The following is a 21,697-nucleotide window of genomic DNA, read 5'->3' as shown; positions in this document are numbered from 1 at the left end:
GACACAGCTTTAGGGAGGAGAAACAATCCTGCTGAATGCATTTTAATCCTGTAGCCCCCATTCAGCATCTTTTTCTACATTTGTAAAACAGAACTATGCCTATAATGATGGCTCGGGGACGATCCTCTCTCCATCTGAAGCACTCTTTCATTGCAGTAAGGATGTCAGGAATCCACTTGATGCCATTTGGAAGCTAATGATACTGTTTACCTCTAAGATAAAGAAAGCTAAAGATATTGTCTGTGCTGTATGGCACATTCTTCGGGGGTCCTCGCTTTTTCAGTAAACTGACAAAAAAAACTGAACTGAGCTCAACTGTGAAAACAGAGTGAAAGCTGCATTTTCTGGGAGGTATAAATATGGAGATGTGTGCCACTGGAGATTGTATAACATATGCACACATTTTTATCCAAGATTCAATCCAAACACACTGGAGAGTGTACTGGCACTATAACTAGTGCTTATTTTCTAGTTGTGGGTACAACTTTTTATTGCAACTGAATACTCCATTTAATAACAACCAACATTTTGAATGAACAATGGATCAAATATCTATTTATTATGTGAAAATGACAAACCCACAGAGAGTTATTACCTTTCCTCTTACATTTAAGGGCCGACCACAGCTAGGATGATAACTTTAATGGTAACAATAACGATGTGATATTTAGTGTTGTGCATTCGATGAACATGAACGTGAGCATCACTCACTCCCGGAAGAGATAATGCCGCTCATGAACTGTTTTAAGGAACCCTGCTGTAAATGAAAGAGAGTAATGTTTCAGACAGGGCACTATTATTATGGTTCCCACTGCTTTTCCTGAAATGACCTGCCCCACTCTGCCTCTGATTCGTTGACAGAATCAACCCAAAGCAACCCAATCATGCTAACAACAACAATAACTGTTTTCAACACGGACACTGGATAAATAATCACATAAGACATTCAGTGTTGGATTTATTCATTTTGATTTATTTTCTAGACTCCAAAAAGACATTGCACTTTAAGGCTGGATTATAAAGCTGTTTAAAGGGATGCGATCGACCCGGAGCCCTCATTAGCACAATGATTTCCTTCTGGGCTAAAAGAAAAGTAATACTTATATTTATATGAGACTATTTTAATATAGACTATGACATTGTGGACCCCAGACGACAAGGTCGTGTGGTAATGCACTAGTTGACACTGTAAATGTAATAAACCAGAAACCAGACTAAATGTTGTTAGTAATGCTGTATGTTACTTTGTTACTGCTAAAAGTTACATAGAAGAATATGGAAGAAATTAACATGAATTTGTTCATTTTTGGGACTGTAAAATTAGTTCAAAATTCTAAAATGTGAACTATAAAAGTAAACTACAGTAGTTGATTTTAATCTGTGTGAACTGAACTTTGAGCTAGCTCTTGTGCACATTGCTGTGAAAGATAATGTTCTATAAACAGTGGCGCTAGTTGAAATTCTTCAAAGACAAGAGGAGTTCGGAGAACTCAGTACTTAAATGAGTCAACATCAATTATCCTGGCGATTGTCAAAGAGGACATCAGTAAAAAAAAAAAGAACTTCAGAGACCCCACCAGCGCCAAAACATAGGAAAGCTGAGTTTAAAGATTGGTGTGGTCCAAATCATAAGCACTGAGTACTCATGTAATCAGTCAAATGTCAACATGTTGACAGGTGTTGTGGTTTGTGTGATCACATCACAAGATCGGTATGAATGGCCCTGTTGTCTTGGTTTCCAGCCCTCAAATCACACCCTCATCTACCTCAATTCAAGACACAGCATCCAGTTGTTTTAAGTGAAAAAGCTCTGATAAACCTACTGTATACTAGATACCCAGCACCAAACAGCGGACAGGAAAAAATCAATGACTAGCTTGTGAATATAGAGAAGAAGTTCGCCACTATGCTGCAGGGTATTTCCCTCAGGAGTTTGTCGGCCATCCAAAAAAAAGAGCAAAAAGGAGAATGATTACTGGAATTACATTACGATAAATGTATCAGAAAAAAATTTAATTTTAAATTGAGTTGTACTAGTGTTGTAGTCAAGACCGCACCAACCGAGACCAAGACATTACAGAGACCTGAGAGTACCGAGAACCGAGACAAGGCCAAGACATTTGGAGGTCGAGACCAAGACAAGACCAAGACTTTTAGAGGTTGAGACCGAGGCAAGACCAAGACCATATATATCAAAGGAAAATCATAACAAAACATCAAAATGTGAGTTTTCTTTTTTTTAGCTGGGTGAAATCTTTACACTACCAATGATTTGAAGTTATTAGCTGTTTTTGAGAGGGTCCTTTTTCACTCTTATCAGTAAGGCATGGACAAAAAGCCTATCAGCGGTGGTCTTGATCGGTCTTGTTCGAAAAACCCAAGTCAGGCCAATCCGAGACCGAGACAAGACTGAGTAAAAATGCCCTCAATTCCAAGACAAGACCAAGAACCTCAAAAAATGGTCTTGAGACCGGTCTCGAGACCAAGACCGATCTCGAGTACTACAACACTAAGTTGTACTGTCCACAAGAAAAGGAATGGAAATTCCCCTAAAAAATTAAGTTAATTAATTAACTAAGTTTACAACTCTGCTTCTGAAGGGGGTGTGCATGCGGTGGCTGCTTCAGTTTAGTCACTCACACATTCAATGTCAGGCTGCCTGAGCCAAAAGAGGATAGAAAAACATTCGCCCTGCATTTCTCCCACAGCAGATCCAAGCGGGGAGTTAGATTCACATTTCCAAATGCCAAGAAGTGATTATTTTTACTGCAAATGACAGCAAGAAAAAAGTAGGCTGAAATTTACAGTTTGATGCATAAGGGTTTCAAAATAGTTTTTCCACCTCGAACGTGATTAATCTTTAATGTCTGTATAAATATAAATATGTATGCTGAGCAGTGGTATTTTCAAGCTTGAGCATAAAGTACATTAACTGGCTTCTTTCTGGACAGAAATTCCAAAACGATCATTAACATAAACTTCTAATGTTCAGTTGAATACTAAAACAATGTAGCAAAGGAAATACAGATCTTTAATTACATGATTTCTAAATGGTAAGTCATACAGTATGTTACATCTGCCTCAGACAGCCTGATTAGATAAGAAAAGTAGTTAATCAAGAACATCTGAAATAACAGACCTGTTTACTTTTTTCCTTTCACCCTTGACTGCATCATCATAAATCTTGATTTTCTCTGTGTTGTATCAGTTTCTACACAATCACTACATTCATTCAGGGTTTGAATGCTCGCTGTGGGCTGAATACTGATGAGGCAAATGATTAGTCTCCTATTTGTAAAGAGAAATTTGGCTCACTGGTGTACTTCATAATTAATGTATGTGCTAGAAAACATTAACCAAAGACAGCCTGTAGGGATAGTGTGGCAATTTTTATATGCTGCCTCAACAGAAGTTACACAGTCATTGTGTCTCCATCAGGGTCATCACTAGTTTGTGGTTAGGTTGCGTTTGCGATTGCTGATTTAGAGAAAGCATTATAATCTAGAGGTGAGGAGTGTATGACTATGCTATGCTCATTACATTACATTTGCATTAGTCTACAACGTCAACTGAGATGCATTGTCACATAATTACTAGTTAAAGCTGTCGTAAGCATTGTCGTCGTTTTAGCTAACTTCCTGTCTGTTGTGCAGTTAGCAATCCCCTCCCTCCTCTCTACGTCACCACACTTGCACGACTCCTTTGTGTATTTCGAAGCAGCTCTCTTTGCTTCTTTCTTTTCTTCAAGCGTTTTGCTTTTTGCTTGGCCTGTTTCGTACTATAGGCCATCACCAGGAGTGCTGGAATTGGTAGGTTTCCCTGTTTTGCCATTGCCAGTGTCGGTACCAGAACAGGAGGATCCTGCTCTCTGTGTTCACCTAGCAGACAGGACTGTCTCTTGATGAAATTCTCTTTCTTGATTGGATAAAGTGAGCAGGGATACCAGAAAATATCTTTTCATTTCTAATGCATGAGGAGACATGGGTTACTGACCAAACACTACAGTTATTACTGTTGGAAAAAACAATGTAACACTTATTTTAATATAGATATATCACTTACAGCAGCTTTAACAATATAATGCTACTAGCTTACATGTCCACATATCAGCATAAATCCCTATCCAAAGGAGGATATGCACTTCTTCTTCTTTTAATGCTCTTTAAATGGCATATGAACTGCATTTAGCAGGACAAACACACTCAAACAAAGCCACTGGAGTCTGTAGCTCACCAAACCATGGCTTTATTGTAGAGTAATCCAGCTTTTTTGTACCATTTATATGAAAAGGCACAGTTGAGTTGTAACAAGATAATTGTTTGATTAGTCACTGTAATGTGACGATGTAATGTAATGTGTTCTGAATGAAGGAACATAAACTTTAATTTAATTACTGACTGTACATCTTCATATCTAAGCTTCTGTTTCCTTGATTCTGTCCCTGTGCTCTAATTTAAGAATCTGATGTTAGTATGCCTGGCCTGGCAACACTTTTTGTACTACATTTTTTTGGGGGGGTTCGAGTTTAAAGGTCCAATTTGTAAGAACGTTGATTATGAGTCTCATTCCCAACTCGTCAAATACTGACGCTTTTGGATGGCAGCCGACCTGACCTACAATACCAAAGCGTCAGTACTTGATGAGTCGAGAATAAAACTTCAAAAACAATTTTCTTATAAATTGGACTTTTAAGTAAATCAAAAACCACCTAGCACATCCACTGTGTGAGATAGCTATCAGAGTTTAGGCTCTGTCCTGCTGTATTAGATTTGGGAAGGTTCACACTTCCACAACCCCAATGTTACCCAGATAGTGTTACACTGGCCATTAGGGGTGGGCGACACCACAACATTTTGTTTCAATCTGAAACCAAGTAATACAAAGCCAATATTGTGGATATCGATATTTTTTATTATTAAAACACAGGACGTTTTTTAAAGGCAAATAAAAATATTGAGGGAACCACCTTGGTGAAATACCCAAATAACAAGACTACATGTAGCCTCAATATAGAAATCCTATACCCTTACACAGCTACACGAAAGGTTATTTTGTTTACATATTTCGGGTTTGAGTTACATTATTTTTTTCAGTTTTCATTAAAATAATTCTTGTAAATGAGAATTTTCAGTGGACTGAATATATTATTTAGATGTCTGAATATAGTTTGCTGTATTTAGTCAGTTTAACTGAAATATTTATTTCACTGTATTTACCTGGATACTACCTGCCTCTCTAAATAAAAGACTGAACTCTGTCACTGTGGTAGGGGTCTGGGTGCTGAGCAGAGGTGGCAGGTCAACAGAGGGCGATAGGGCGACGCCCTCCTTGAGCCACAAAAAAAGAAAATGTATAAGAAGATTAAGTGTTCTTATTAAAATCATAATTGTTATTATAATTTCTATTCATAATTTATTAAACTATACAAATTCTCAAGACAGTGTATCCCATTTTCTGACCGCCTTAGTCAAATCAGTCACAGCACCAAGCCATATACCTTCCTTTTTGGGCGATTTTAATCTAATTGGAAATCGCCCAGACTCCTCTGATAGCCTTAAGCCATCGTAAGGCTTTTTTTTTTTTTCTAAATTCAGGTACGGCCATGCAATTTCTATGGGTTCTGGGAGGGCTTGTACTAACATGTTATCATCATACGCAACCTGGTGGTATTCACAGGCTCCTTAGATGGTTTCTTTTTCTTTGTTTTTTGGCCTTTGTATGGCTTAAGAAAGTGATAGGACAGCTTCAGAGATGACAGGAAACAGGACGAGAGAGAGGGGGGTGACATGCAGCAAAGGGCCTCATGTTGGTCGAATTTTACCACAACTCAGAGAAGCAAATCAATCATTTTAAGAGAAATACCATTCACTCTGACTGATTTATAGCCTATATCTGATGCTTCTGGATTAATATTACCTCAGCATTAATGTGTATGTTGCATTTTACTGCAGCTACAGCAGTAAAATGCAACATACACATTAATGCAGTAGTAATATTAATTTTAATATAAATTCAAGGTTGAGCTCATTTGTTTTTTGTGAGCTCACAACAAATCTGTATAATGTTTGGGTAGATTAATCTACAGCAATGAATCATATTTTATAAGATCATCATATTCTGTATGTTTGTAGTGTTGCTGTGCTGTGAGAATTATGCATTTGTAAAAAGTCAGAGAAGCAGCCCTGTTTAACTTTGTGACAATGTGTTTTATCTTTAAAGATTAAATGCATTTTTAAGCTTGTGTTTAAACAGGTTTGTGGTGTTGCCACATTAGTGATCAGCCTTATACACGCATCACAGTTCGCAACATTTTCATTTACAGCTGTGAAATAGCTCCAAACAATGCTCCTCTTTCCTTCAGCCGTCACTGCATGTCGGATTAAACTAGAAGAGAGGGTGCACACTGGAGCGAGCTGCATGTGCACATGCCACAACAACAGCACAGTGGTGTAGTGGGGAAGCAAGAGAGGGCTTACATGTGTTCACAGCAATGGAACATTTTCAGACAGCTCTATTCATTGATGAAATACAAATGTGTGGGTACAATATAGAAGAGAGATGGTGAAACTGATCCATTTGTATCAATCTAATTGTTGCTGGGATCGAGCTTTAAAAGAAGTACAGAGTATCATTAGTAACATTAACATTCAACATTTTGGGACCGATCTGCCCACCTCTACTGGCCATACCATGTTGTTAGTCTTTATCTTAAAAACCTTTACTGTTGTAGCGTTAAAGTGGAACAATGCAAACAGTAAAGCATACATCTGACTTGTCTTACTGGCTGGCAGCTGACATTGGGCTTGGTGGGGTACACCCTGGTCAAGTCGCCAGTTCATCACGGGGCTGACATATAGAGACAAGCAACCATTCACACTCACATACACACCTACAGAGACCTGGGGAGAACATGCAAACTCCTCACAGAAAGGCTCTGCCCCAGCCCTTGCTGTGAGGCAACATACCTAACCACTGTGCTGCTGTGCTGCCCACAGTTATTTTAGTTTCACTTAATTTTCTTAGTTATTGAAGAAGTCGTATAGAGAGATGAGCATACCACTTTTTCCAGTTTTGCAAGTGTTAGCGTCCCGTAACTGGTCTGGTGAGAACTGTATGCCTCCCTCTCCCTGTGCCGCTAATTTTGTGTCTATTATGCCCCTTAAATATGTGCATCTAATGACCGCTACCAATTGTACAAAATAATATTGCAAGATATATCTTAAACAAAACAATATAACATTCTAACAGTAAACATAAATGGCTCCTACAGCTCAACAAACTAATGCTAGTCTGCTGGGAACAGTTTTCATTTCAGACAAAATTGACAGTCGTTGGGTAGAAATGAGAAGCTTGCTTTTGTCTCCATCTGCATTCAAGGACACATTGTTTCAAAAATGCAATTAATGTGGACTAGTAACTCTGCCCCAGTTATCACTGTAAACTACACCATGTGGGAGAGCAGTAGGGCAAGGTTTAGCAAACAGTCAATTGAAGTTATAACATTTGAAAGGAATTTTATTAAGAACGGTCTCAATCCCCTCACCTTGCTTGCCTTGCTTTCCCAACTGCTTTCTCACATTTTCAGTGCTCCTGCCTTTGCAGTTTGCTCAGGTAACTTTCCCCTGGGTATTTAATGTGATATACTCGGCTCTTCTCTTCCACCTTATGTGTGTGTTTCTCTGTCTCCTCCATCCAACACATGATTTGGCAGTGGGATCAGCATTTATTTTGGCTCCCAGTTCTTTCCTTCCCCACTTGCGCATCCCAAGCACATCCCTCCCTCTTAAAGAGAGCAACCTGAGGAGGAAGTGAAGGAGAGCGATGGTGCCCTGTAGGAGGGAGGAGGGTTGACTGATGATCCATCCCTGCTACACAGTTGGTTGTCAGTGTATAAATGGACTCAGTCTCACAGCCATTCAATCTAAACTATAGCGAGCAGGCAGGAGCTTGCCCGCTCCAACTCTTAATGCCGTGCAGTTGCACATGTCTGCTTTCGACGGAATCCAAGTGACGGATGTCGACAGGGAGCGTGACGCATGTTTTTCATCACCTCCACTTGGAGATATTGAACCTTTATTACATTCCCCATTCTCTGTTTTGACGTAAATATGGCTTTGATTATCCGGCATTACCCATAATGCAGCAGGTACCTACCTTCTGCTTTGTGAAATGTCCTCGTGGCTTCTTTTGAAGGCGTTTTTTTTTTCTCAGATTCATGTATAATGACTCCAGTATCCATAAATAAATCAAGACTTGTGCAGCTGATATTTTTATTATTTTTGCAGGAAAATACAGGAACAAATTTTCCATTTGTCTTTATAGGCGACACATCCCATTGTCTCTATAGGCATCCACATCCCCCATTGCAGGGAAGTTACAGACATTCAGTGACATATTAGCAGCCAGTGCCGGGGTTTTTTTTTTGGTTTTTACTGTAAAACCAAATGAGAGGGGACAATAATGAAGTTGGGGTGCATGCGGCTCATTATAACTACAGAAAGTGTCTGGGCTTAAAAATGGTTGCATGTGACAGCCCAAATCCAAGGGAAGCATGTGAGTGTCGCAATTACAGGAGCTTACCCTATACAGAGAACTGAGGAAATGTGATACAACAGTCTGACAGGGACTGGGAAAGAGAGCATCTACATATTTCTGATGTGTTGCTATGAATTCAAACATACCTGTCATACATGAAATGTACTTTTGCATCAACAAGCTGATATTTCCTTCTACTTTTCTCCCCATTAGATCTTTTTATGACAGCTCTCTAAAAGGACATGTACAGTACAGATGCCATCAGTTCATGACTACCACTCTGGATTACCCACAGTGACTAGTGTGTTGAATGTCTGTCACTACCAAAGTCTTGCCAGATCAGACTCTCCTGCATGGGCAGCATTCGGTAGGGGGGGTTGCCATAGCAACAGCTCATCCCCCGTCTGTGCAATCTGATCTTGTTTATCAAGTTCTTCTTCTCGTCGGAGCAGCTGCATGGAAACAGGCCTTGATGCCTCGCGGGCAAAGGAGCAGCGTCAGATCTGAATAGAAATTCATCACAAAAGGAATAAAAATGCAGCTTCTTAAGGATCCCTACGAAACTCCAGCCAGAGTGTTAATCAGCCATTCATGTGTAGAGTCTGAGTGGCCTTCTACCTATTGTGATGTCACACAGGCTTTCTCATGCAATTCCTAATGGTTAAAGTACTGTTTTACTGCTCCTTTTTTTTTCTGTCTTTCGGTGCAGACAGGGTAATTATTTTGCCAAGCACCATTAAGCCGCCCAGCAATAGCCACCTCCTCTCCCTCAGGCCACATACTCTAAAGTCAGCCTTGTGTGAGTTCTGAGATCAATTCTAATAATATAATAATGAGTTCAATTACAAGACCCATGTCATGTCAGACGTATTTAAGTGATGTATAACATACATGAGGATATTCGAACATTACACCCATATGTGACTGCTGAACATGTCATTCCAAAGCCATGCACATTCTTATGCCATACTGTAACAGCTCTACTTCTTTAGAAAAGCTTTACACAAGATTTAGCAACCTAGCTGCAGGGATTTGCTCCAATAGGGTCAAGCACTGATGTGGGATGATAAGACCTGGTTCGCCGTCGTTCGTCCCAGAGGTTTGATGGGGTTCAGGTCGAGGCTCTGCACTGGCAAGTAACATTTTTCCACACCAAACTGGGAAAACCAAAGGAGTCTCTGACCTGATGGTTGTCTTAACCCATCAAGGGGACTAGGCTGGCAGCGGCTTCAGTCTCAGGAAGCCCAACTCTGTCTTTAGACTACAGCGTCTAGGGGGGGACCCTGGCCTGCACAGAGGACACAAAACAAATGAGAGTGGTTAAGATGCTGTCTACCAACTATGTTATTTACACACATAGGCCTGTCACGATAATCAATAAATCAATTAATCATACGATAAATTAAAATGAGCTCGATAATTTTGCCGCCTCCATAATTGCCATTTGCATGCTTGTTTGTTTTCCTCGTGTCTCTCCCTAGAACCCTCTTGTCAGTCTCTTTGTCTCTGTGGGAAGGAGAGGCCCTGCACACTCCCCCTCAGTGCCCAATACTGTGAAGTTAAGAACAGTGTGAATGATACAGGTACCCTGTTACATTTGGCCCCACTCTGGAGTGAGACACTCCATCCTAAATGTGGCTCAGCTCAACTCAGTGGTAGAACTGGTCATGGAAACGTAAATCAGCGTGACAAAGTTTGAGTGTCAATGGAAAAGCCCCAGTAGGCTCAGGTACCCTTGTCATTATATCCTTTGTATATGGAATTGCTATTGCTAACTATTTCACTGCAGAGAACACATAGCGGCTGTGGTGGATAAATGGCCTCTCATGTCAATCCATACAAAATGTGTTGGGTTGTTTATTATTGGGCTTATTATAAGGTCAATTTTGCATTTGTACTACGATCACTTGGAGCAGCAGAAGCTGAACAGTATTTTTCAAGTACTCCCAATTAAAATGTCATTAAAATTGAGGCATGTCTTCTGCAGTCAGCTTAGTGTAGATGGAAAACCCTGCCTCCTAGAAAATAGGTTTATATCTTACTAACTGGCAACAGAAGTGTTTTGAAAGAAACAATATGCGACCAGATTGGGTTTATCTATTAACAGAATGAGGAAATGTTGTTAATATACATATTTGGCATGTTGATTTAATCAACACTCTCTGTCCCTCAGCAATAACCCATTACACAGAGGTAGTTTTTATAAGTTTGTTTATCCTTCTTCTTCTTCAAACCAAAAGGCTTTCAGTCTATTAGTAAGTGCCATGTCATTGGCTCACATGATTGGTTTAAAAACCTCTATTCTAGTCAGAATATTCCAACATGTCTATAGAATTCAGTGCTGCACTGTCAGCAGGTCTCTCATTTTAGTGTTCACCTGAACACAAACAAAAATTAGTTTGTGCAAATGCTAGGACTCTTCCTATGTAGAAGGACCGAATTCATTATAAGGCAGATAGCGTTTTAATAGAAAATCATAATACAAGTGTCGGGGGCATAGGGAGTTAGCCGAGGTTAATTTCATTCTCTCCTCCCTCTCTGGCAGCAAAACGCTATCTCCACTGGCACATTTAAAAGGAGGAGTAATTGAATCATTTGTGTAGCAAAGGCATTTGAAGGCCATGAATTTTAAAACCAAAGAGCATAAAGTAGGAACTTCTCAGTAACACAGGGTTTCAGTTAGCTGCATTTTAAGAGGATGAAAAGAGTTAATCGAGCTCAAGAAACTTTTGCTTTTTTAATATAGAGGAAATGCTTGTTTGGATGCAACATACAAACAACATCTAAAGTGATATAATCACCATAGAGATGATTTTAAGTAGTTGTGGGTCACTGAATCATAGTATTGTATAGCTTAATCATGGATCTGACTGAGTAACTGTGATAACAAAAGACTATTCTTGGGTTAAATATACTCTCAGACAATGAAGCAGCACATCCAAGATAATCTCAGATGATAGTCTCTCTGGGCATGCAGTCAGGAGTATCAAATGGTACCACAGTAAACTTCAAAGCTGATCATTCTAGTCTTACTGCTGGTCATCATTTTTGACACTCCCTACATCATAAAGCCTACTTGTACAACCTTAAACCTGTGATGTGTTTCTTCTGCTATCAAATTTAAGGTGGCCCACTTCAGACAAAAGACTGGAAACTGCTCTTGAAGTGGTTTCAAGCATGTTTAGCGACAGAGGTTAAGGAATACTTGGACATTTTGGACAATGATAATATAATATGTCAATTCCCACACACACTTATCACCTCTGGATTGATTTATGAATACATTTTCTGTATTAATAACGTTTCAGTCTTAAGGTCCTTTCTCAAGACATGTATTACAAATATGAAGGGACAGCCAAGCTTAGCATGGCTGGAAAAAGGGTGAAATTGCTAACCTGGCTCTGTCAGAAGGTAAGAAAACCTTACCAGCACTTCTTAAGCTCAATTAACACCTTATATCTTAGCTGGGTACAAAAACCAAAATATGGTTTTACAGGTTGTGTAAACTAGCCAGCTGCTTGCGGTAGCCTAGCTGCATAGCCTACGCAGTGTTGGGCAGAAATGCATTACTTTGTCCCTCATTAGATCATTTTGATTACTTTTCTTCAGAAATGAGTAGTGTAAGAGGGATTTTCAGTAATCACAGTCCCAATAATATTCCACGACTGCAACATTTTCGCAACAATGTTCACTGTTTTAACTGGAATTTGGGGGTGGAGGGGATATCAGTTCTGTCTTTAAAGCTATAGTTGGTAATGTTGGAGAGCTGGCAAGATTTGAAAGTGGCACCTCCTCTAAGCTCCACCCCCTCCCGTCAGTGCTTCGTCCAAAGCCCCGCCCCCACAAACTTGAACGCACATCTGACAGTAGGAGTCAGCAGGGCAGAGGAGAGCCGAGTGTCATTATCCTGTAACCTCTTCAATACGAGTGCCCCCTAATCAGGGGCCAGCATGAGATGCGTCGAGTACAAACGCTCAATGCTCCGTGCAGGAAGCACAGATCTTATAAGTTAGATAAGCAGTATGTACCGATGACCTGTAACGTTACTGGCTTACACCGACAGAGAAGCTAACAACAACAAGTTGGCTAACGTTACATATTTCATGAAAATAACAAATCCCCCGAAGCAAAACAAATAATTACCTGTCCAACAGAAAGACAGCAACCTCTGCATCACTTCTTTGGCCCTTCAGCTCCCTCAGTTGTCTCCACCTTTCAAAAGCTGAACCGATGTTCTTTTCTAAGCCCGTTTAGTGGGGCGAGCCGTTACAAGTGGGAACAGCTTGACGTTCCGAAACCCCTCCATTGCGAAACCCCTCCATCCCGACACACCCCACTCCGACACACTGCTATTCCGAATCCGACTTTCAACTTCCAATTACTTCCCAATATGGTTAGGGTTAGGGGTTAGGGTCAGGGGTTCCACAATAGCCTTTTCGGTATAGCGGGGTCTTTACAAAAAATGGGAAACCACGCCATTACGATGAATTGAAGTCTATTTTCGGAACAGCGGGGTTTCGGAAAAGCGGGGTGTAACCGTTACAAGTAACGCTGGTGCTACTTTTGGCTGCATTTTCTCTGCCATTGTTCTCTCCTGCTAACTCGGTATGGAGTGTGCTGAATATTTCCGGCAACAGTGACACGTGATGAGTGCACACAGGGAGGAGGGAGGGACAGAGGGGGGGTGTGGGCAGGACGAGACATGAAGGCATCTGATTGGTTCTTTCCACTCGCACCGAGGGGCAGGGATTGGTCAGAGTTTTTACAGGCCTGCAGCTGCCACAGAGGTCTGATTTTTTCCGGTCCTTTTTCTGAACACATTATGTATGGACTACTCTCAGGGTGGAAGGACCATTTCACCCAGTATAACAAAAAGTGTTTCTGAACAGAATTACCAACTATAGCTTTAAGAAGACACTGGGGAGAGAGTTAACCTTTAGCAAATGAGGAGAAACAACTTTCAGTAACATCACAGTTTTCTGATTTAGGCTACACGTTGTGTCCTCTGTGTCTCAGAGCTGAAGGACCTGCTCCACCTTCATTATAAGAACAGGACTTCCAAAGTGCTTCTGTCACTTAGGCTAATGTTAAGCTAGCTGTTGATAGTCAGTAAATACCTCTTAAGTAACAAACATTTTGACAGTACAGTTTACACTGTTCATATGCACCATACATGCATGAGAGCTGTATCCATCTTCTTATCTAACTCTTTGCAAGGAAGCGATAAGTGTATTTCCCAAAATGTCTGACTATTTCTTTAACTACTGTAAGTCAGCCAGAACATGTTTCCCCAGTGGGAAATATTTTCTTTCAAATGGGTCTCTCATCACCAAGGGGCTGCTAGAGCATATGTACTGGAAGCACTTGTCATAGACAATGGAGTTTGTCTCAACGTCAGCAAAAGTGAACAGAGTGAAACTTTTGAAGTGTGTTGTATCTGCAAAAGGAGAGAAAATACAGCAGGGTTAACAAGACAAAGTGCGGACCATTCGCTGCAGTTTACTGCTGTCAAGAAACAGTCTATCAAAAATCAGTGAGATCAGAGGAAAAACTAGTTCAAGGAGAGAAAACACAGAGAGCACTGCATGAAATAATGATGTGAAAAGAAAAAGAACTCAGCTTCAACTTAACAACAAACTACAACAGAGGCCTATGAAGTACTACCTTATATACTTCTTTACACCTGACAAAGTGAACTATAACAACACCAGCTCTCAGCATGAACTCGCTTCAATCCTCCATTCGTGTGTGTGATAATTAACAGTTGAAGGAAACATCTAAAAAAGCATGAAAAGTAGTGAAAAGAAAAATAACACATGTTCCAAAGAATCTGTGAAGTTGGACCTGAATTTGTGGCTCTCAATACGAAAAGTAATTTGATGACTAAGTTTGAGTGGGAGACGAATAATAAGTAGGCCTAGAAGGAGTATGAGGAGGAAGAGTGTCGCTTCGCAGGTACACAGTTAAGTTGGCATATTAAACATACTGCATTTTCAAAAGAAAGTATATACAGTATAGGGTTTGCTTGCTCTTTCCCCTTTTGATTTGAAATAAACCTGATGGCTTACGCTGAATGGTGCTCTGAGGGGATTTTGCTGAAAGGTTAGTTCACCACTTCATCTCCATTGCAGCATCACCTGAAGCAAGTAAACAACCCCCCACTCTCTGCCAGGTATTCCTCAGCATGTCTAAATTCAGCAGTTTTGGAGGGAATACCAACAAATAAGGATCATGATTGAATGGTGTCACGTATATCAAAAAAGTGAGCACCTCCATTCCAAGCTTCAGCATCCTCCTGTCAGCCGTTGCAGCACACACTCAGTTTTGCACGACCTCGAAAGTGTTTTGACAGTTTCGGAGAATGTGCCAACGAATAACAGACGGGGATGGGATGGTGTCATATACTTGGTATCAACAAGCTGACACTGAGGACTTATCAAAGTGTCACAGCTTCACAACCACGGTGTGACAAACCGATGCGGGCTTATGACAGTGTGTCAGACTTTACACATCTGCTTTCCAAGAACGGGCCATGAAGCAGAAGGTGAAATGACCCTTGGTTTTCAGTTCCTGGACAGTTGTGGTTTGAGGATATAGTACATGGCTCATAAAAAACACTTGACTGCAACATTCCAGCATGTTAAGCTTATACAGTACAAGTACACTGTCGCATTGTTTAGCAATGATACATGCCATCTGATCTGCCACACATTCCCACACCTAAACAACTGAGTAGGTCAACTGTCAATGACTCCCTAAATGACATTTATCAACATTCCCAAAACAGCATGGCAGGCGTAGCATACGTTCATCTTATGCTAACAGTTTGGTAAGGTTTAGGTAAGAAAACTACTTGGTTAGGTTTAGGCACTGACATTACTTGGTTGGGTCTACACAGGTTTATTAAACACGGGTACACCCGCTAAAAATTGCCTATAGGCCGTCTGTGATTTTTATCTGAAGCATTATGTTGTACGCACAACGTCACGTAACGAATGCGCCAGAAACAGTTGTAACAGAAGAGAAAACATAAATAGACCCATTGTGAAAGAAGCGCCTGTAAAACGATGGATAAATTATTTTGAGTGTCACAACCCTATGACTCATTACACCATCATAATTTTAGCCATTCGATCCAATAACATTTGGAAAGTCTAGAAGAGCAGCACAATTAAATTATTTTATCCCCATTCAAGTTGGCCAGCTCAGTTGGCAATCCAGGTATGTTCAAAGCCAGGAAGTCCAGCTTTTTTGGCTTCAAAACATCACTGAGCAGCTTTCATAGGAATGAGTGGGGCTCCAGCTCCAACGCTGTGTCCAGTAATAAAACGTCCTTGAATGTACCGCATCCCAAATTCCTTCTTTATTTACACACCATCACCAGATGTTGATAACGCGTCATCACTTCACGCGCCGGAACTTAGCGTGTTCCCCCGGGTCTTATGGTTAGATCAAAATGAGCCAAGTCAAGGTGATAAAAACCTGTGTCTACTGCAGAGTCAATTGACCCGGGTGTAAATGCAGAGTTTACACACTCCCACTGCACACAAAAGCCTGATCTAAGCGGGTTCAAGTGGGATTTTTGACCAGTGGAAACGGGGGATTAGGGTGGGCTGGTAGAAATAATAGATGGGAGACTTAGGGGGTTGGTAGCCCAGAGGTTAGAGAAGCTGACTAGTGACCAAAAGATAGCCAGATAGCACAAAGATATGGTAAAATGACAGCTGTCAGAACAGGAGGGTTTTCAGAGACAAGATTTAAGATCCTGCCATTGTATCCTCAGGCCAGTTAATGGCTGTGTGTTTGTGTATGGATTGTTTGGATAGGTTCAATGCAGATGATACATTTTAACCAAAGTAGTATTCCATTCTAGTTTATAAAGAACAATTCTAAGCAGGGAAACTCGGAGATAGTGAAGCAGCATTTCCAAGTTTGCTGCTACCCTATGATTTGAGTCAGGCTAAGGCAGATTTTTTTTTACCCTAAAATAAAAAAAGCATTTCTTTTCATTCTGCTTCAGTTCCCCGTGTGTTTGTGCCTGATCATGGTGAAAAAAGGGTGTGAGCATTGGGCAAGTTTGGAGGCGAGCTGCGTGCTGCCCACCCAATCATGAGTTAGAAATGGTAAATTCAGTGCTATTTTTCCATTGGTTGATTTTTTTCCCTGTAACATTCGTTGGGTGGATAAGATGCACAGTTTGGGTGGGTTGGGTGCACCTCTGCCCATAGCTACCGCCGGCCTTGGCAAAGGCTTCAGTTTGGGTTCAAACAAGTACATTACTTAACTTAAATACATATATTGTGAGCAACTTAACTTACATTATGTACAGTACGTAACATTAGTTAACAATCATTTTTTCTGATGACAACGGACTGGCCAATTACTATGCTGTTATGTGTTGTGTTAACAGCTAAATTTCATGTGTAGGCCCGAGGTTTTTAAAACTGTGATGCAAGCCTCCCCTGGGGGGCATGGAAGAGTTATGGGGAGGGGCACAGAAGGACAGACGTGAGGCAAAGATACTGAGTGAGGTGAAAGCGACAGGTGCATGCAGGTGCTCTGACTTGGCCCGCTTATCAACACAGGCAGCAGTTACAGCAGCAGCAGTGCGTGTGACACACAGCTCATGGAGGCAATTTAGGTACTTTAAAACCATTAGTGTCTGATTGCTGCAATTTGCGTCAAAAATTGTACCCCTTCCCAGAGTCATAACACAGTCAAAGTCATGTCACTTTGAAAAACGCTTAAAAAAGAACAAAAACAATTTTTGTCCTTTTGTATAAAGATGAATGCAAAAGCCCACAGCAGCATTTTAACCATCTTAGCCATAAAAGAGGCAATTTGAGGCATGTCTGAATTTGAGCTAGTTTAATGAATACGAACACTAAGAGCTTACGCTGTACAGTAGATTGCGCAGGGAGGGATCTAAGGCTACTTTACGATATCAATGCCATCATCTAAAGTGCTTCCAGTGCCTGATGTAAATATGTTACTGGCAGCCATATCAGTTGTGGTAGAATGGAATGAGAAAATGGTGTTGCTATTTTGGTGCATTTGCTGCCAGCCATGTGCATGCACAATCCCCCTAATTGGTTACCCTGGTGCTGCAAAGGCAGATGTGAGAAGGCACCTACCTCAACAACAGGCTGGCAACACCTGAATAGCAATTAAGGATTGAAAACAGTGGCAACAGTGGATTGACACAGTGGGGAAAATCCTGAAAAGTGACAGGTCTGCAGAAATATTCATATCTTGATGAGGAACATATCAACACATGCTCATTGGGTTGTTATGACATTACAGGTTTGGTTTCTTAGATACATCCCAATCCTAACATTCAGGGACATGGGCATGGGCATGCGGTAGCTAATTACTGCCATGTGTTGAGGAAATGTATTAATTTGGGAACATCTCATCTTCACTACTCTACAGCATTCTGATGCCATTAAACTATTGCTCGGTCTGAAGGCTTGGGAGTGCCCAGGTCTCTGTGGTAACTTGGAGAATGCTAAATCCTTCATTTGGGGAAGAGGCCACAGTCCAGCTGCAGTTTGTATGTGGCACAAGACTGCCCTCCAATGGAGGATTTGTGAACTGCCACTAAATCAGACAATTGTACCACAGAAATGTGTCATTTCAAAAGACCAGCATTGTTTCCAGTACAACAGATTGCAATTTGCGATTTCAAAGTCAACTTTATTTATTCTACAAATATGGAAGCTATGGTATGAACACACACCGCAGAGGGCTACATGGAAATGGACAATTTAGCCTTGGGCGTCACACATTGCCACTGCCTCCCTACTGAGCTCTAATACAATGCCTTGAGGTATGTAGGTTTCAGGTTCAACTGCCAATCACTGTGGCACTTCAAGGCCTGTCTGGAAGGTTTAACTTGGGGTAATGAAACGTGAATATTGCTGTCAAAATACTTTGGTTTGCATTTGGTGTGTTTTTAAGGGACAAATTATCTCTAAATACTACAACGAGAAGCTCAAATAGAGCATTTAGAGGTTTGGTGTCATGCTAAGTTGTATCTTAGGGAGTTAGCTTTTGTATTTTGCCTGTGCAACCTTTGGAGCAGTAGTGACCCCTGGTCACTGGCTGCATTATTTGTGAGGGGTGGCCTATTCAAACAAGTGACTTTCTTCACCTTGAAAGTGAAGAGACTGTATGAGCTGAACATAATTTATCATCTTACCACAAGCGGACCCTCATGTGTGCACACTATGAATTAAATGCTGCGTTACACAGAGGTAGAAGAAGTACTCAGATCTGTACCCTTAAGTAAAAGTGCTAATACAACAATGTTAAAATACCCAGAAGACCAGAAATGTTTTATGGACCGCGAAACTTCGCCCAGCTTTCTATTGGCGTGGGGATGAGTAGATAATGACTGAATTTTCCTTTCTGGGTGAACTTTAAGCCCAGTAGTTTCCAACCTAGGAGTTTGGTCACAAAATAGGGCCAGGTTATGCTTATGAAATTTGTACAACATGTCATCCGACCACGGAACAATCCGAAACGGTTCTGATTAGCCACACTTAAAGATGGAGTGAAAAGTTGTTCATCACAGAGAGGGGGGAGATGCAATAATCTTTAATCATGGCAATCTCTCCTGAAAGGCATTTATAGTGTTGCTCTTAATCATCCACACAAAAAGTGACAGAAACAGTTTTGTCAACAATGAAAAGAAAGAGCAAAGGAGGCTCAAACACTGCTTTCTTTGTCACCTCACACTGTGGAATGGGTATGAATTTCCATGCCTATAGCTGTTTAAGACAGACATGGTTGGCCACAGCCATAAAATCCTGAGGTTTGAGGAGAGGGGTTTTCCAAAGCAGTTTGACCATCCAACTAATGGATTATAGTGGCACTATACATCATTTATATTCCATTTTTGGACTCTCCAATCTGAGGGGAATACTGTTTTACCTTTGAACTTTTGACTTTGAACAGTTAACCTAAAAGTGAAAAGTAGCTACATCTGTCAAAAACATGTAATGGAGTAAAAAAAAAAGGAGCTATGTGTCCCTCTGAAATGTATGTATGAATTATAAAGTACCATGAAAAGAAATACTCAAGTAGATTACAAGTGCCTCAGATTTGCACTTGAGTAAATGTTCTTACTGTTATTTCCCCCACTAGTTTTGCACTTTTCCTGCATTCATGATGTGCACTGCAATCACCAGAATATATGTTGGCATTGTATGTTTCTGCAAACCACATGTTGAAACTTTACGTTTCTTTTGGTTAGTTTTAGACACAAAAACAACTTGTTTAGTGTTAGGAAAATATCTTGTTTTGTCTTAAAATACCTTGTTTTGTCACCACAAACATGGCTACAAAAAAGCAGGAAGTGAACAGTCGTCTTTCGCTTGCCACCCGCCTCGTATCAGTGTCACAGCAGCACCATCGCCTACTCCTCCTGTTGACAAAGTCATATACATGTAATCTGAATGAATAATTGAAAAATGAAAAATACGGATTGTAGAAACATCGATATGATTCATATGAAATTAACAATGGCAACATTTTATTGTGGCAACTGGGCTGTGATGTGATGTGATGTGATGTGATGTGATGTGATGTGATGTGATGTGATGTGATGTTGACTCTGATTGATCCTTATTTTTCAGTGAGCTGCAGCATGTCCTGTGGTTTACTAACTCTTGTAGGTTTAATTTGTAACTCCTAATTCTCCAAGCCAAAAATGAATCAGATGATGACTGAATTCCCTGGTGATGATACTTCATCAATTCTCGCCTGATTTTACATTTTTACTGAGATTACTCAAGAGAGAATATCCATTGATAGATTCAGAGTGAGTCTCTGAAACCATGCAATCAATTCTCTCATCTCTGGGGTGCAGTGATGGCTGTAACAGTGGCATGTATAGCATGGGGCCCTTTGTACCTGTCACATCCCATATGTCTGGCAATTCATCTTTCTGTTGATACGATCATCTTGTCTCATAATTCATTATTTGTCTCCACTGCAGATGTACAGTATCTCTTATGTGATTGCAATAAATAGGATTCGGAGGATTCCTCTGATGACATTGCTTTCGGCTGAGTGTCTCCTCTCCACTTTACATGTGATTTGTTCAAAAGCAGACAAATGAGCGCCCTGAAGGACCATCCGAGCTCATTGTGTAAAAATGAAACTTCATTCTGCTCACAAACCCAAAACCCGGCTGGAGAGATTAAATTTCATGCTAAATTAATGACTTTGCACGTAGGAGGGTAATTAATCATTTGTCGGGTCCTTTCTCGGGCTCAGAGTGTGCTCTGGCCCTCTCAGAGACCCCGGCTCAAAAAACATCTTGACATTTTTGTAATTACACCTTTTCTCCCCAGCGTAAGGCAACTCAGCAGCTGTTGACAAACTGAGGGGTCACACTGCCCTAGCACAAACATAATAAGGCTCTGTGTTAACCCATTTAATCCCACCGGTCACAGCAGTGACCATTAAAAAGTGTTCTATTTTTCAGGCTGTAGACATACTTTCTAAGAGTTCACCAGTCAGTGGTGGAAGATAGCTATGAAGAGCCCGATGCAGGGTACTATGACTGGCCCTGGTGCATGCTAATTACCAGTTATGAAGCACACACATATACCATGAATGTATTATAGACCTGAATATGGAGGAGGTGCTCAGACTTGCTTCCAATTTTGCATAGTATCCACTAGTATCCACTTTTTCCCATAGGTCGCTATTATAAAAGACATGTCTGTAAAAAACTGTTGACAGCACACTTTGAACCTCTCCAACAATGACACTTTCTATTATGAACTTTTGATTTACGTATGCGCCCCGAATCAGAAAATGCTCATATTTGGTTTCTTTTGAAGGAAATGACAGATTTAATCAGTGTGGCCATTAACGGTGCAATATTTAAAAAATGACCTCCTGTCAAATTCACACTCAAAACAAATAGGGGGCAGCATTTCGCTAGAGTAACTGTTTATTGCCGCTAACTGTAGCTGCCATTAGCTAGTCAGCTCAGTAAGCCGAGCAGCTAGCAGTCCAAACTGGGAGTTCACAGAATCGGGGGAGTGTTAGTTTACACTAAGCTTTAGACCTGGATAGGTCAGTGCTGGCTGGTTACATGCTAACCTCAGTATGTATCTTTGCTACGCAATACACGCAAAACATTACG

The sequence above is a fragment of the Pagrus pagrus genome (genome assembly GCF_965226575.1).
Source record: "Pagrus pagrus genome assembly, chromosome: 18".
Taxonomy (NCBI): domain Eukaryota; kingdom Metazoa; phylum Chordata; class Actinopteri; order Spariformes; family Sparidae; genus Pagrus; species Pagrus pagrus.
The sequence above is the reverse complement of the archived record's forward strand: the minus strand, read 5'-3'. Positions refer to the sequence as shown.